At 45.4% G+C, this 15576-nt stretch overlaps 1 protein-coding gene across 1 annotated transcript in view; it reads left to right on the top strand.

The window, feature by feature from the left end:
* The window catches only part of APOD (apolipoprotein D), a 48049-nt gene continuing 33422 nt past the window's right edge, over positions 950-15576 (top strand). Inside the window, exons 1-2 of the mRNA XM_021070086.1 lie at positions 950-1068; positions 5689-5793. The gene's annotated coding sequence lies outside the window, so the exon portion shown is untranslated. The remainder of the gene's footprint in view (positions 1069-5688; positions 5794-15576) is intronic.

Raw genomic sequence — 15576 nt, 5'->3', positions numbered from 1 at the left:
TAGGAACTTACATATGCCATGGTGCAGCCCCCCCCCCAAAAAAAGACACCCTCCCCCCAAAAAAACAATGCTATGTATTATTTTCTGATTCATGCATTCGATTGTACACAAGCATGCATAGGAAAGATTAACAGGGAGTTCTGATAATGGCTTCTCCAGGGTAGAGTGGGAAAGGAACGTGAGAGGGGAACCTAGGGGGCATCAGTTGTAGCTATAATATCTCAAGCACATGTGGCTGAAAAGATGACTTTTTTTTTTTTTTTTTTTTTTTTGGTCTTTTTAGGGCCACACCCGAGGCATATGGAGATTCCCAGGCTAGGTGTTGAATCAGAGCTGTAGCTGCTGGCCTACACCACAGCCACGGCAATCCTTAACCCACTGAGCAAGGCCAGGGTCCTTAACCTTCTGAGCAAGGCCAGGGATCGAACCTGCATCCTCATGGATGCTAGTCAGATTCGTTTCTGCTGATCCATAACAGGAACTTCTGAAAAGGTGACTTTAAAAATCTGAAGCAAATGTGGCATCATATTAGATGGCCAAAGCAGAGGGGTGGGTGATTAGGTGATTATTTTACCCAATGCTTTTTATATATCTGATATATTTCCCAATTTGGAAAGTCATTTGTCAACAAAGGTTGGGAGAGCTTTGGATGAAGCTTAGACTGCATTACTAAAAGCCATGTGCCCTAGAGGAGAAATGCGATCAGTTTCTCAACGCTGCCACATGGTGGCACCGCACTCCCCAGGGAGCACTGACAAGCCAGATCTCAAGGAGGGGGGGAGTAAGGGAGGGGAGGGGGTGTGGGGTAGGATGCCTGAGGGCCTGGGAAACTTACAGAGTGAGGAAAGTTAAAGGAACAGGAAATGTTTAACTTGGGAGAGAGAGGATTCAAAGGGACATAGGACCACAGCCTACAAATAACTCAAGTGGAGCAGGCAGCCCACACAGATGGAAATGGGATAGAAGCTGGGAGGGAATATCCCAGCTCATCCTCAGAGCCACTGCTGCCGGACACTGGACCCCGCTGCTGCCGGGTGACATCTGAGCACGTTTGTCCCACATGATAAGGTGAAAGAGCCCATATTCCATGCTTTGGGGATGCTGCAGAGAGGAGTCCTGCTCCGTGTCAGAGGCTGACCAGCTAACCTACAAGGTCCTTTCTAGTGCTGAGAACTGTACAGGTTCAAATTTATATGAGCCTATCTGTAGTTTTAAAACTGTAACAGCATTTATTTTTCATGTTGACATTCCAAAAGGTAGCAATAGCAAATAGTATTCTATCATTGTTTGTCACCTCTTCTGAGAGTTTCTATTCCTTTTTTCTTTCTTTCCTACTATTTTTCTCTGCATGTGTCTCTGTTGCTGATTGATTTGTCCCCTGTGTTTATGTGTCTGTCTGCATCTCTGGTGTCTTTGTCTTTCCTTTCTGGTTCTCTGTCATTTTCTCTTTGTTTCCCACTCCTCACCCATCAACACTCAACCTTCCTCTAGCTTATTTTTTTTCTGGTAGCATTATCTTGTGTATCTATATTTTAATCAGTTTTATTGAGATACAATATACACATGTAATAAAATTCACTCATTTTCAGTTGTCAAATGTATCCATTTGGGAGGCCACCACCAGCCCAAGACAGAGCATTTCATGTTTCCTGCTGCCCTCTGCAGTGAGTCCCTTCCCCCACCCCCTGGCACTTGGCGACCACTGATTTGCTTGCTGTCACTATTGTTTTGCCTGTTCGAGAATGTCATATAAATGAAACAACAGGTAGTTTTTGCACTTGGCTTCTTTCACTTAGCATAATGTTTCTGAGATTCATCTGTTCTGGTGGGTGTCTGTATTTCATTCCTTTTTGATTGAGTAGTTTTCCACCCTATGGATTTATCACTCTTTGTAGTATTCAGCACATTCATCTAGTCACCAGATGATGGATATTAGGGTTGTTTACAATATGGGTCGATAAGAATAAAGCTGCTGTGAACATTCATGTAGCAAGTCTTTATGTGAATGTATGTTTCTCTTGGGTAAATACCTAGGAGTGGAATTGCTGGGTCATATGGCCTATGTGTGTTTAACCTTAGATGAAACTGTGAAACTGCTTTCCAAAGTGGCTACACTATTTTGCATTCCCACCAGCAATGTCTAAGACATTCCATTGCTCCACATGCTAACACTTGGTATGGCAAGTCTTTTTAATTTTAACCATTCTAGTGGGTAAATGGTAATATCTCATTACTTTGTTTTGTCTTTTTAGGGCCATACCCATGGCATATGGAGGTTCCCAGGCTAGGTGTCCAATCAGAGCTATAGCCACTGCCTATGCCACAGCCACAGCAACATCAGATCCGAGCCACATCTGTGACCTACACCACAGCTCACGGCAATGCCAGATCCTTAACCCACTGAGCGAGGCCAGGGATTGAACCTGTGTCCTCCTGGATGCTAGTCAGATTCATTTCCACTGAGCCACCATGAGAACTCCTCATTGCAATTTTAATTGTATTTTCCTAGTAACTAATGACATTTTTTCATGTGCTTATCAGTCTTTCATGTAACTTCTGAGGAAGTGTTTGTTTATTCTTTTGTCTATTTCTTTACTATAGTTGTTCTTTATATATTTAGTGTATAAGACCTTCATCAGATATATTTGCTGGTATTTACTTCCTAGTCTGCGGCTTGTCTTTCATTTTCTTAACAACGTTTTTTTGAAGAGCAAATTTTTAAAATTTGATGAAATCCAATTGATAATTTCTCTTTTATGGCTCATATTTTTTGTGTCCTAAAAAATTGACCTAACCCAGGGTCTCAAAGATTTTGGCTTAGGTTTTCTTCTAGAAATTTGGCTTAGGTTTTCTTCTAGGAATTCAGCCTAGGAATTCTAAGATTTGATTGGACTAAATCCTGACTCTCTCACATGGACGCATGGGCCTCCCTCCACAGGAATTGGGAATTTCAGGTTTCCCATAAGCCACAGCCCACAACACCTGGTGATACTCCTCTTTCTAAATCTGCCAATCTAATCCATGTAAAGTGATGTTGCTTTGTCATTTTAATTTGTCCTGCTCTGCTGACTTATTTAAGTCAGTGTACCTTTTATCAGTGTGACTCCCAGTTGATTTTTTTTTTCTCGTGTGTCCTCAATTGAAAGTGTTTCCCAGGCCCTTTTATAGAGCTTCCCACAGGTATCATTTGGTCCTTCTGCCTTGTTTACTGTCATAGCTGATGGCAATCAGAGGTAACCAGAGGCAAACTAATTCTTTCCTGCAGTCATTAGCTCACACGGTGAATGGTGTCATGAACATGCAGGTGCCTGAATTTCAGGACGAAGCTTCTGTCAGCAGGGCTTTTGCTGCCATAGCATTTGTTTTACTTTTAAATGCCACAAGTAACTAAGTAGCCAGACTTTTTTTTTAGTCATCATACTGGGGGCTCTGTACTCAAGAAGGGAACCCATTCCTTTCTCAAGATGTTTGCTGCTTACTAATAACATCAAAAAATCATCTGTGAGAAAGACAGATGTGGCTACATGAATTATCTGGTTTAGAGTCCAAGGCTATATCTTGAATATGCGTGATTCTGTGAGGAGGGTCAGGCCTATGCTGTGGAAAAAAATTGGCTCAAAGTAGAATTTGGAAAACAAATCATATTCTGCCCAAACATTCTCACAGTAACAAGCCAAATAAAAAATGCTATTAACTTCTTCTAAGTACACTAACATTTCTAGACAGCATTTTAAGTATCATTCTAAAATGCCAGTGCTTATAGCACTGCAGGCTGACTGCACAAGTTATGCAGGGTCAAGATCAAGCTACATAAACCCCTCTAGGGGTGGCTTCTTCCAAGATCAAAAGTGTAGTCAGATTTCCTTTTGACAGTCTCTGGGACTCCTGTCACACAACGTCTCAGAAACTGTCGCCAAGTATGGGCCATCAATTTCTCTGGTCATCTGTCAATGGCATTTTCACCCTGGATATTTTCTAGTTCTACCTACATTTTCACAGTATGGTCTCCTTCTCCTTCTCCTTCTGGTCAGGTCTCCTCCCCTGCACAGATGGCCACATTTTGCTACTAGATCAACTACTTGTAGCAAGGACAACCTAATGCTTTAAGAAGCAAAAAGGTGCCTCTCTACACCTCACCCCCATGGATGCACATCACCTCAGCTATGGATACGTTGAGAGGAAAGGGCTGTTTTGGTTTCAGAAGAATAATTCATTGGCCTCCATCCGTGTTTAGTAGCCGAAAGGAAGTGTGTGTCCAGGGCTACCATATACGGTTGTATGGCTTGTGCACTGCACATAAAGGTCCAATAGAGCTGATGAATGGGGACTGAAATCCAAGTTGTGTGTCCTGACTTAGAGCTGGCTCTTCCCAAAAAGGGTTGCACAAAGGTGCCCAGAGGCCCCCACAGGATCGGTGTTGATCCCAAAGGGCAAGACCCAGAGCTTAGGGAAGGATGAGAACATGCTAAAGTTGTGGTTCTCTTGCACCCTGTAGAAATGAAAATGCTTAGGAGGCTGCCAGAAAGATTGCACATGAGTGCCTTCAGATCCTGGGGGAAAAGGGCTGCATCCATGGTTTTCAATGGAGCAAGGCGGGGTTGCCCCAAATGGACACTCAGCAACATCTCAAGGTGGTTTTGATTGCCATGATTGGGTGTGGCTACTGGTGGTCAGAGGCCAGAGATGCTGCTAAATATCCTGCAGAACTTACAGGACATTCTCCCACATTAGAACAATCTGACCCAAAAGATCATTAAGGCTGATGTTGAGAAACCCTGGGCAACGTCAAGAGAAGAGGAATGGGTTTCCTCCGTCGGTGGATTGTCGGTAATAATGTGGTTCTTTTAACCTATATTTAAGCATGGCCAGTTCCTCCTCCACCCCAATTCTATCCCATCCCATCCTCATTTCCTTCCCACCCGTGCCCCTGGGGCCGTGGGAAAACACAATACTCAAAAGAAACTCCCACATAATGATCGTGCGAGTGTCCATGTGCACAGGTCTGCGTGTATGAGAGACACCGAGGCACACAGAGAAGCAGAAAAATTCACTTAGAGGAGTTCCCGTCGTGGCGCAGTGGTTAACAAATCCAACTAGGAACCATGAGGTTGCGGGTTTGATCCCTGCCCTTACTCAGTGGGTTAACGATCCGGCGTTGCCGTGAGCTGTGGTGTAGGTCCCAGACGCGGCTAGGATCCCGAGTTGCTGTGGCTCTGGCGTAGGCCGGTGGCTACAGCTCCAATTCAACCCCTAGCCTGGGAACCTCCATATGCCGCGGGAGCGGCCCAAGAAATAGCAACAACAACAACAAAAAAGACAAAAGACAAAAAAAAAAAAAAAAAAAAAGACACTTAGAAAGACAGGAAGAGGAGTTCCCGTTGTGGCTTAGTGGGTTAAAAACCAGACGTAGTGTCCTTGAGGATGTGGATTTGATCCGTGGCCTTGCTTAGTGGGTTGAGGATCTGGCGTTGCTGTGGCTGTGGTGTAGGCTGGCAGCTGTAGGTCCAATTCAACCCCTAGCCTGAGAACTTCCAAGTGCCTCTGTTGTGGCCAAGAAAGACAGACAGACAGACAGAAAGAGGTGTGTAGAGAAAGATAGTGAGGGAGTCAGGTGAGAGGTAGTTGGAATGAGAGGACTGACCTCCAATTTTTTTTTTTTTTCAACAACTCCTACCTCCATTATGCCAGAGCCTAAAAATTCAGTGATAACAAGACCAGGTCCCTGCATGCCACAATCTCTCCAGGAGACAAAGGCCACCAGCTGTCACATGTGTGGAAAGTGGAAAGCTCACGGTGAGTCATAAACAAAGCTGGAGGGGAGATGGAGAGGGGGTGGAATTTCTGCTGGGGGTGGGGGCGCGGGGACACCTCAGGGGAAGGTGACCGTTGAGGTGAATGGGGAGGAGAAGCATTTGTGGGAGGAACAGAAGGAGAAGTGAGGATTCTGGGGTGGGTTTGGGACATGGCAGAGGGCTGGGAGGTGAGGATGCAGGGCAGACCCAGGCAATGGAGGGCAGAGGGGAAATGAGGTTGAAAGGGCAGGTATGACCCCTGTGATCCCCCAGGGCAGGATTAGACCTTGGATCCATGCTTAAAGTTGTAGACCTGAATGATGCCTGGAGTTTCTTGTGTAATAGTTCCTCACCTCTTTCAAGCCTTTGCTCGGGTCTTGCCCTTTCAGTGAGGTCCACCCTGACAACCCTATGAAAAGTCTCACCCCACCTCCCCAGCATCCCCAGCCCTCCATCCTTTCTGTACTACTCACCACCAGGTAACACGCCATGTATAAATCATTTATTAATTTTTTTATTTTTGTATTTCCTAGGGCCACTCCCATGGCATATGGAGGTTCCCAGGCCGGGGGTCTAATCGGAGCTATAGCTGCCGGCCCACACCACAGCCACAGCAACGTGGGATCTGAGCTGCATCTGCGACCTACACCACAGCTCACCGCAATGCGGGATCCTTAACCCACTGAACGAGGTCAGGGATCGAACCCACAACCTCATGGGTCCTAGCTGGATTCGTTAACCACTGAGCCACAACAGGAACTATTCATTTATTGATTTAATGTTTGTATTCCTTGACTAGACTATAAGCTTCATGAGAGCAGGGATTTTCTTTTGTTTACTAGTATGCGTAGTAAATGCTCCACAAATATTTGCTGAATGAATGAATGAACATGGGAGCTGGAAGCATACCTCCAGCCAGCAGCCCCTTCCCAGAACTTTATCTTTCTGACAGTTGCTCCTCAAGCAGTATAATAGTTTTCCAGTGTTGTGTAACAAATTACCACAAACTTACGGATTTGTTTAAAAATCCTGTGGCATGTGAAATTTTCCAGGCCAGCAATTGAACCCACATCACTGCAATGACCCAAGCCGCAGTAGTGAAAATGCTGCATTCTTTTTTTTTTTTTGTCTTTTTGCCATTTCTTGGGTCGCTCCCGCGGCATATGGAGGTTCCCAGGCTAGGGGTCCAATGGGAGCTGTAGCCACTGGCCTACACCAGAGCCACAGCAACATGGGATCCGAGCCACGTCTGCAACCTACACCACAGCTCAGGGCAATGCTGGATCTTAACGAATTCCTAGTCAGATTCGTTAACCACTGAGCCACGATGGGAACTCCAAATGCTGCATTCTAATCTGCTGTGCCACAAACTTAACCTGCTGAACTCCAGACTGAGGGACTTAAAGCAACGCATGTGTTTTATCTCACAGTTTCTGTAGGTCAAGAGTCTCAGCAAAGTTTGCCTGGGTCCACTATTAGGGTCTCATGAAGCTGTGACCAAGGAGGTAGCTGGGACTGGGTCTCATCTGAGGCTCTGCCGGGGAAGGGTCCGTGTCCAAGCTCCCTCAGGTTGTTGGCAGAGCTCACTTCCTGAGTTACAAGATAAAGAGCTTTGGTTTCTCACTGCCTTTTGGCTAGAGGCTGTCCTCAGCTCCCGGAGCCCTCCTGCAGTTCCTTGCCCCGTGGGACTCCCCAGCGTGGCCACTTGCTTCTTCAAAACTGGCAAGGGAGGAGTTCCTGTTGTGGCGCAGCAAAACCAAATCCAACTAGTAACCATGATATTGCAGGTTCAATCCCTGGCCTTGCTCAGTGGGTTAGGGATCTGGCGTGGCTGTGGCATAGGCCAGTGGCTGCAGCTCTGATATGACCCTAGCCTGGGAACCTCCATTTGCCACAGATGCAACCCTAAAAAGAAGAAGAAGAAGAAAAAAAAAAAACTGGCACAGGAGACAGAGACTCTAGCGAGATGACACTACAATTTTATGTAACAAAATAATGTAATCATGTATAATCACCCACATTCCTGTCACCTCTGCCACATGATAGAACTAAGCAAGTCACAGGTTCAATCCACACTCAGCAGAAGGGGGTTGATCATACAAGGGCATGAACACCAGGAGGTAGCATCTGTGGGGCCATTTTAAGAGAAAGTTCACCACAGGAGGTGACAACTGGAAGTGATACTTCTGCTTTGAATGCAGGCAATCCCTTGGTCTTAGGCACACCTCAACCTCTGTGCCATATTAAGGTTATTTCCATATGTGTCTGTCTCTCCCATGAGATTTTGGGCAAGAATTGCTCCCAATCCTCTTTAGAGTCAGCTTTGAGCACAGAGCCTGGCACATAGTAAGCAAGCACTTTGGAATGAATGGGTAGAAGGATGGATGGATGGGTGGTTGGGTGGCTGGCTGGATGGGTGGATGGATAATGGATGGATTTAGGATGGATGGATGCATGAACGGAAGAAAGGCAGAAAAGAAGGGGACATGTGGTAATAAAACAAGGTGAAGGCAGAGCATCTGGACAGAAGGCGTGTGGCCCTCACCTGACAGCAGGCCACACACTGTCAAGTGAGGAGATATAAGTATCAAGGGATGGATCTGCCTATAGATCCAGCCTCATTCCTGGAACTGCCACTTGGAGTCTTCCTATCTGGGCAGCCAGGAGAGCAGAAGCAGACAGCCCCCCTTTCCCAGATATTCTGTTTTCTCTTCAGGAAATAGGAGTAGAAAAAAATCATGAGGGATGTCCAAGTGTTCCATGTGTGAAGACACCAGTGACATCCTGCAGCTCTTTGTGACTTTGCCAGGTCTGGAGGTAATTTCCTAAGAAATAAACTGAAGGAAGAAAGCATTACTTTGTAATCCTCTCTGAGGCTCAAGGGAAAGGCTCTTGATAACAAAGGATTTTATTTTATTTTATTTTATTTTTAGGGCCGCACATGGGGCATATGGAGGTTCCCAGACTAGGGGTCGAATTGGAGCTACAGCTGCCGGCCTACACCACAGCCACAGCAATGCCAGAGCCGAGCCACATCTGCCACCTACACCACAGCTCACAGCAACACCGGATCCTTAACCCACTGAGCGAGGCTAGGGATCAAACCCACAACCTCATGGTTCCTAGTTGGATTTGTTTCTGCTGCGCCAGGACGAGACTCCTGATTTTTAAAGTGCTTCATGCAATAAACATTGTGTTTTGAGTGGAACATCTTTGAGCTCCCTCTACAGTAACAGATGGTAAATCCAGACCTTGGCCTCTGATCCAAGAAGAAAGCCACAGGCACTGCTGGTGCTGGAGGTGGGGTCTCAGGCTGCAATTCTGCTGTCAGAACTGTGAGCTGGCTGCCCCTGGGTGGGCTCACCTCATGATGCTTAGTGTTTTCCACCTGTAATGCCTCTTGGGAGGAAAGACTATGACACATGTTCTGTGATTTTTTTTTTTTTTTTTTTTTTTTTTGTTCACCTGATCCGTGACACGTAATTTGTTTTATGTCAGGTAAAGGCCATTAATAGCCAAGGTGAGTGAATGGAGACAAGGTCACACCGGAGGCTGTACCATTTATGTCTTTGCCAATCAGGGCCAAACAGTAAGGCTAAGGTGGCAACTGAGCCTTTGCATGGGTCCATGCTTGTAAAAACCTGTGTGAGAGAAATCTGTGAAATGTTTGGGGCTCCGTCTCCCAGGGGTTGATACACCACAGAAACTCTGCATATTCTGACCCATGTAAAGAGAGTGTCACATTCCAGGTCAAGGCACTAACATTTTTTTTTCTTTTTTTAAATCTAAAATGGAATGTAATGCCATCTAGGAAAAGGTAGATATTTATGGGTATTTTGAATTTATTTATGTATTTATTATTTTTTTAAATTTATTTTTGTCCTTTTTTGCCATTTCTAGGGCCACTACCGCGGCATGTGGAGGTTCCCAGGCTAGGGGTCCAATCGGAGCTGTAGCCACCGGCCTACGTCACAGCTACAGCAACTCAGGATCTGAGCTTCATCTGCAACCTACACCACAGCTCACAGCAACACCGGATCCTTAACCCACGGAGCAAGGCCAGGGATCGAACCCGCAACGTTATGGTTCCTTGTTGGATTTGTTAACCACTGAGCCACGATGGGAACTCCCATATTTTGAATTTAGAAGTAATGGGATATATGGAAAGATATATAGAGACTGAATCAAGTGGTAACCTCAAGGACCCTAACTTTTAAATAAACATTTTAGCCTGGATTTCTCTTCCTGGGTTTTCTTTATAACCTATCAGCCCAGCACCACCAAGCTCGAGGAGCTTAAAGCAAATCTGGAAGAGCTGATGAATAACAGTGGGGTCTTGGAGTTCCTGTTGTGGCTCAGTGGTTAATGAATCCGACTAGGATCCATGAGGTTGTGGGTTTGATCCCTGGCCTTGCTCAGTGGGTTAAGGATCCACTGTTGCCGTGAGCTATGGTGTAGGTTGCAGACGCGGCTCGGGTCCTGAGTTGCTGTCGTTCTGGTGTAGGCCGGCAGCTACAGCTCCAATTAGACCCCTAGCCTGGAAACCTCCATATGCTGTGGGAGCAGCCCTAGAAAAGGCAAAAAAAAAAAAAAAAAAAAAAAACCAGTGGAGTCTTATTTGCTAAAATTGCCCTGAGAGCAAAACAGTAAGGAGACCTCAAAATTTCCCAACACAGTGTTCATCCTTGTTTTGAAAGCAGTGTCCTCATTTGAGAAGAAAGGGGCTTTAATCTGTGCCTCATCACATGGGCTCATCTCCTGGCTCCATGTTTGAGTTCTTCCTCACATCTGTAGAATTCCAAACAGGAGGAACATCGTTCCCCTGGATCTACAATCAGGAACTTGACCTGGAAGCATCATGAGAAACATTAGAAGACAACTAGTTCCCTGCTGGGGTGTCTGAGCCCTGAGTCCACACATTAGGCCCCGACCTTTAAAAAGCTCTAAAAGCTGATGTGGCGCCGGTGGGAAGCTTTCATATAAAGGCATCCGTTAAGTACCCATTCTCCTGCTGGATACACAGCACGTCACTTAGCATGCGGAAGGGACACAGAAGGATTAGCGTCATGGCTCTTACACTCTGGTGACAGATGTGACTTATTCCAGGGCCAGGGGACTGACTCTTAACTGGGGAGCATTTCCCATTCAGGTAGCACCAGGTGTTCACAGCCTGTCTGAGTGGATTGATCCTGGTTTCCTGGGTGGCTTCAAAGAAAATACAGAGCCATCACCTCACTCATTTCCCCAGAAGGGGCTGGTCTGGCAGGTTTTCTCTGTAGAAAAATGTGCATCACATCACACACACACACACACACACACACACACAAACATACCCAGTTGTTCATCCCAAGCAAGTCCTGCATGTTCTCTCAGGGTCCACCTTGTGTCCCATCCTCCCCCCGACTCCTGCCTTAATGGAGGGGTTTTTGATGGCACAGCCTGGGCTCACTCTCAGTAGCTCATGCTTAGTAAATCGTCTCTGTTAGAATGAAAGACTTGCTTTCCATGTGGTCCCCCCCTTTCAACATCAGATCAAGAGGAAAGAAAAAGGTGGGACTCACCATCTCCTCTTCTCCCACTGAATCACTTATGACTCTTTCCTCCTCTTAGTTTTCCATCTCTACTCATATTTCCTCTTAAAACATTTAATCTCAGTGGAGTATTTTCCGAATGAATGAACACTTCTGACAAAAACTGCTTTCTTAATGCATAACCCCTTGACCTTCCAATATTTAAAAATGCATTTGGATACAAAGGCTTTCCCCATCTATTTTACCTGGAGCAGGTTCTAACCTCCTGCTAACCCTGGCCCACTTTCTTCTACTTACGCAGCCCCATTCATTCATTAAAAATTGAGTTTGTTTGTTTATTTGAATTTTGGTCTGTCCTCCGTTGGACTGTAAGCTTCACGAGGACGGAGACCACGTCTCTTCTGCTCTCCAAGGTACCCCCAGCACCCAGCAGCGCGTTGGCCATAAAGGAGAATCTCGTTGAAATACCTGTTGAATGGATAAAAAAATAAAATGGAATGTTCATGATAAGTGATATAGCATTTAGCTAATTAAACTTAAGGTTAACAAATTTAAATACATTCCCTTAGCTAATTAAAAGTGAAAAGGGGGAGTTCCCATCGTGGCTCAGTGGTTAACGAATCCGACTAGGAACCATGAGGTTGCAGGTTCGGTCCCTGGCCTTGCTCAGTGGGTTAAGGATCCAGCATTGCTGTGAGCTGTGGTGTAGGTCACAGATGCGGCTCAGATCCCGAGTTGCTGTGGACTGGCGTAGGCCGGCGGCTACAGCTCCAATTCAACCCCTAGCCTGGGAACCTCCATATGCCACAGGAGTGGCCCAAGAAATGGTAAAAAGGACCCCCCCCCCAAAAAAAAAGTGAAAGGGGGAGTTCCCGTGGTGGTTCAGTGAAAACGAATCTGATTAGTATCCATGAGCACACAGGCTGGATCCCTGGCCTCGCTCAGTGTGTTAAGCATTGGGTGTTGCTGTGAGCTGTGGTATAGGTGGCAGACACAGCTCGGATCTGATGTGACTGTGGCTGTGGCTGTGGTGTAGGCCAGCAGCTACAGCTCCGATTGGACCTCTAGCCTGGGAACCTCCATATGCTGCAGGTGCAGCCCTAAAAAGACAAAAAGACAAAAAAAAATTAGTGCAATTTGTTAGACATGCAAGTTTCTTGTGACCCACCCGGTCCAAAAACATACAGGAAAGGAAAATGTAATGCAGCCTAACCCAGTTAACACATTACAAAGCCACTATAGTAGACACTATTTATAGAACGAATGCTTGAATGAATGAATGAATGAATGATTGGTTGAACGAGCTGGCATAGCTGCAAGAGGCATTTGGCCATCTGGACTCACCAGCATGAGTGCACCATAAGGGATGGCATTTTTGCCTGTTTCATTCATTGTTGAATCCTCAGTACCTAGAGTGGTGCCTGGCCCATGTGGGTGCTTAGGACAATTTTGTGGTATGAATATTGAAGGGGTCTGGCCCCAAATCAAAGGGACTTTTATGGAGTCATTAGAAGACACAACTGGGAGTTCCTGTTGTGGCTCAGCGGGTTAAGAACCCAACTAGTATCCAAGAGGATGTGGGCTCAGTCTCTGGCCTCACTCACTGGGTTAAGGATCTGGTGTTTCAGTGAGCTATGGTGTAGGTCGAAGATGAGGCTCAGATCCCGCGTTGCTGTGGCTGTGATGTAGGCTGGCAGCTCCAATTGGACCTCTAGCCTGGGAATTTCCTTATGCCACGGTTGTGGCCCTAAAAAAAAAAAAGAGTTAAAAAGACACAACTGAATGAAGAGTTTTCTTTGGTACAGAGCGTGGGAAATGCATGAGGAGCCACTTTATACATTTGGCGTAGATGGGCATGAAGTGAAACAAAGGAAAAAACACATTTCCTTCTCTTACAATATATCTCAAGAGAGTACACTATAAAACCATTATAGTAACAATGAGCAAATATCATAAATAATAAACTAATTACAGAGAAGCTTGGCGACTGAGAGCCAAGCATCCTGGCTAAGGGGAAAATAAGGGGAAAGGAAAAATGAGTTAGAAGCATTTTATTCACAGCCTTCCTCCAGGTCCATGTGAGAAACTGCACAGCAAAGTCAATCCTAGAAGGGGCCTTGACCCAACAGGCCATGGATACCCCAGGGCCAGAGCCATTCAGTTAAAACCAGGCTGTACCCTGAGACAGCTTCCTAGTACTTAGTCCTGGGACGGTTCAAGGTTTAGCTCAAATGTTCCACTCCTCTGTTGGAAGGTCTCTGTCAGAAGGTCTCTCATTAACTCTTGACAAAACTGCAGCATCTTGTCTGCATTTTTGTCTCCTTACCCCTCCTACAGATTTCATTTTTGTTTCAAAATATATATGCCTCTCTATGACTCTTCTACAACTCTGTCTCTATATATCAGAAGTACCAAATGTTAACCATGGTTCTCTGGCTGGTGGAATTACTTTTCTTCTTTGTGCTTTCTTGCGTTTTCCACTTTTTCTGAACATGAATTGCTTCTATAATCACACACCCAAAACAATTACAAAAGTGCTTGTAATTGGTACTGAATTTCACCAGATGTAGCACCTTGGGGAAGTTTATTCTCAGCCAAATGGTTTTCAACTTGAATTAGACTTTCTTTGATCTGCATGCCTCATATAAACTAAGAGACTCTATATTTGTCCATCAAAATGCAATAAATAAAATAAAACAAAAGATCGCTTTCCATTTATTACATATGGCATCTGTAAATTGCATATCTAAATGTTAAAGATGTCAAGGAGCCAATGCCACCAAGATCCAAGATAGCAGCCAGCAGGAGGCTGATGAGGGAGCTTGAAGAAATCCTCAAATGTGGGATGAAAAAATTCCTTTACATTCAGGCTGATGAAGCTAATTTATTGACTTGACAAGGACTTATTGTTCCTGACACCCCTCCATATGATAAGGAGATCTTTGGAGTTGAAATCAGTGTTCCAGCAGAGTACGCATTCAAACCACCCAAGATCACATTTAAAACGAAGGTCTCTCACCTGAACATCAATGAAAAGGGGCAGATCTGGAGTTCCCATCATGGCTCAGTGGTTAACGAATCTGACTAGGAATCATGAGGTTTCGGGTTCGATCCCTGGCCTCACTCAGCGGGTTGGGGATCCAGCGTTGCTGTGAGCTGTGGTGTAGGTCACAGATGCGGCTCAGATCCCGAGTTGCTGTGGCTCTGGCGTAGGCCGGCGGCTACAGCTCCAATTCAACCTCTAGCCTGGGAACCTCCATATGCCGTGGGAGCGGCCCTAGAAAAGGCAAAAAGACAAAAAACAAAAAAAAGGGGGGGGGCAGATCTGTCCACTGGTAATTAGTGCTGAAAATTGGAAGCCCACAACCAAAACCCACCAAGTCATCCAGTCCCTCATAGCACTGGTGGATGACCCCCAGTCTGAGCGCCCCTTTGGGCTGACCCAGCAGAAGATTATTCTAAAGGACTGTAAAAAATTCTGTGAGAACGCTGAAGAGTTTATAAAGAAAGAATGGGAGAAGTTGACCTGTGGATTAAAATTTGCCGCGATTGATTCCTGCATGTGAGCATAATCTCTCAGCACATTCAGACAACCTGCCCACAAAACAGGACTCTGTGGAAAATTGATCTGTACCACGGCCTGGCATCCACTTATGGCAGTTGCTAATTTTCTACAGTTTTCTTAAACAAAAGTGGTCTAGGTAACCTATAAAGAAAGGGTTAAAAAGTTAAGATCTTAAAAAAAGGAAGGAAAGAAAAGATATCAATAAATGGTGTCGATATACAAGAAAAATGCGGTTACCATTGTGTCATGGATCTAAATTAGTATAAGGGAAAGAAAAAAAAAGGGGGGGAAAGAAAAAAAACTGAACTGAATATTTGGCTTTAAATTAAAGGGCGTATCTGAGGACTAAGCTTTATGACTCATCCCTGTTTTCATAGCTGGATAAAATCCACTGACAATAAAAAGTATAAAAGTTTCTCCATCCACATTTCTTCAAACAAATCACTAGAGGTGTCCTCACTAAAGTAGATATGGAAGATTCAGGGAGTTCCCGTCGTGGCTCAGTGGGTAACGAACCCAACTAGGAGCCATGAGGTTACGGATTCGATCCCTAGCCTTGCTCAGTGGGTTAAGGATGCAGTGTTGCTGTGAGCTATGGTGTAGGTCGCAGATGCGGCTCAGATCCCACATTGCTGTGGCTGTGGTGTAGGCCGGTGGCTTCAGCTCCAATTTGACCCTCATCCTGGGA

Source organism: Sus scrofa, chromosome 13 (assembly GCF_000003025.6).
Source record: "Sus scrofa isolate TJ Tabasco breed Duroc chromosome 13, Sscrofa11.1, whole genome shotgun sequence".
Taxonomy (NCBI): domain Eukaryota; kingdom Metazoa; phylum Chordata; class Mammalia; order Artiodactyla; family Suidae; genus Sus; species Sus scrofa.
This window is presented reverse-complemented; position numbering and strand designations above follow the sequence as displayed.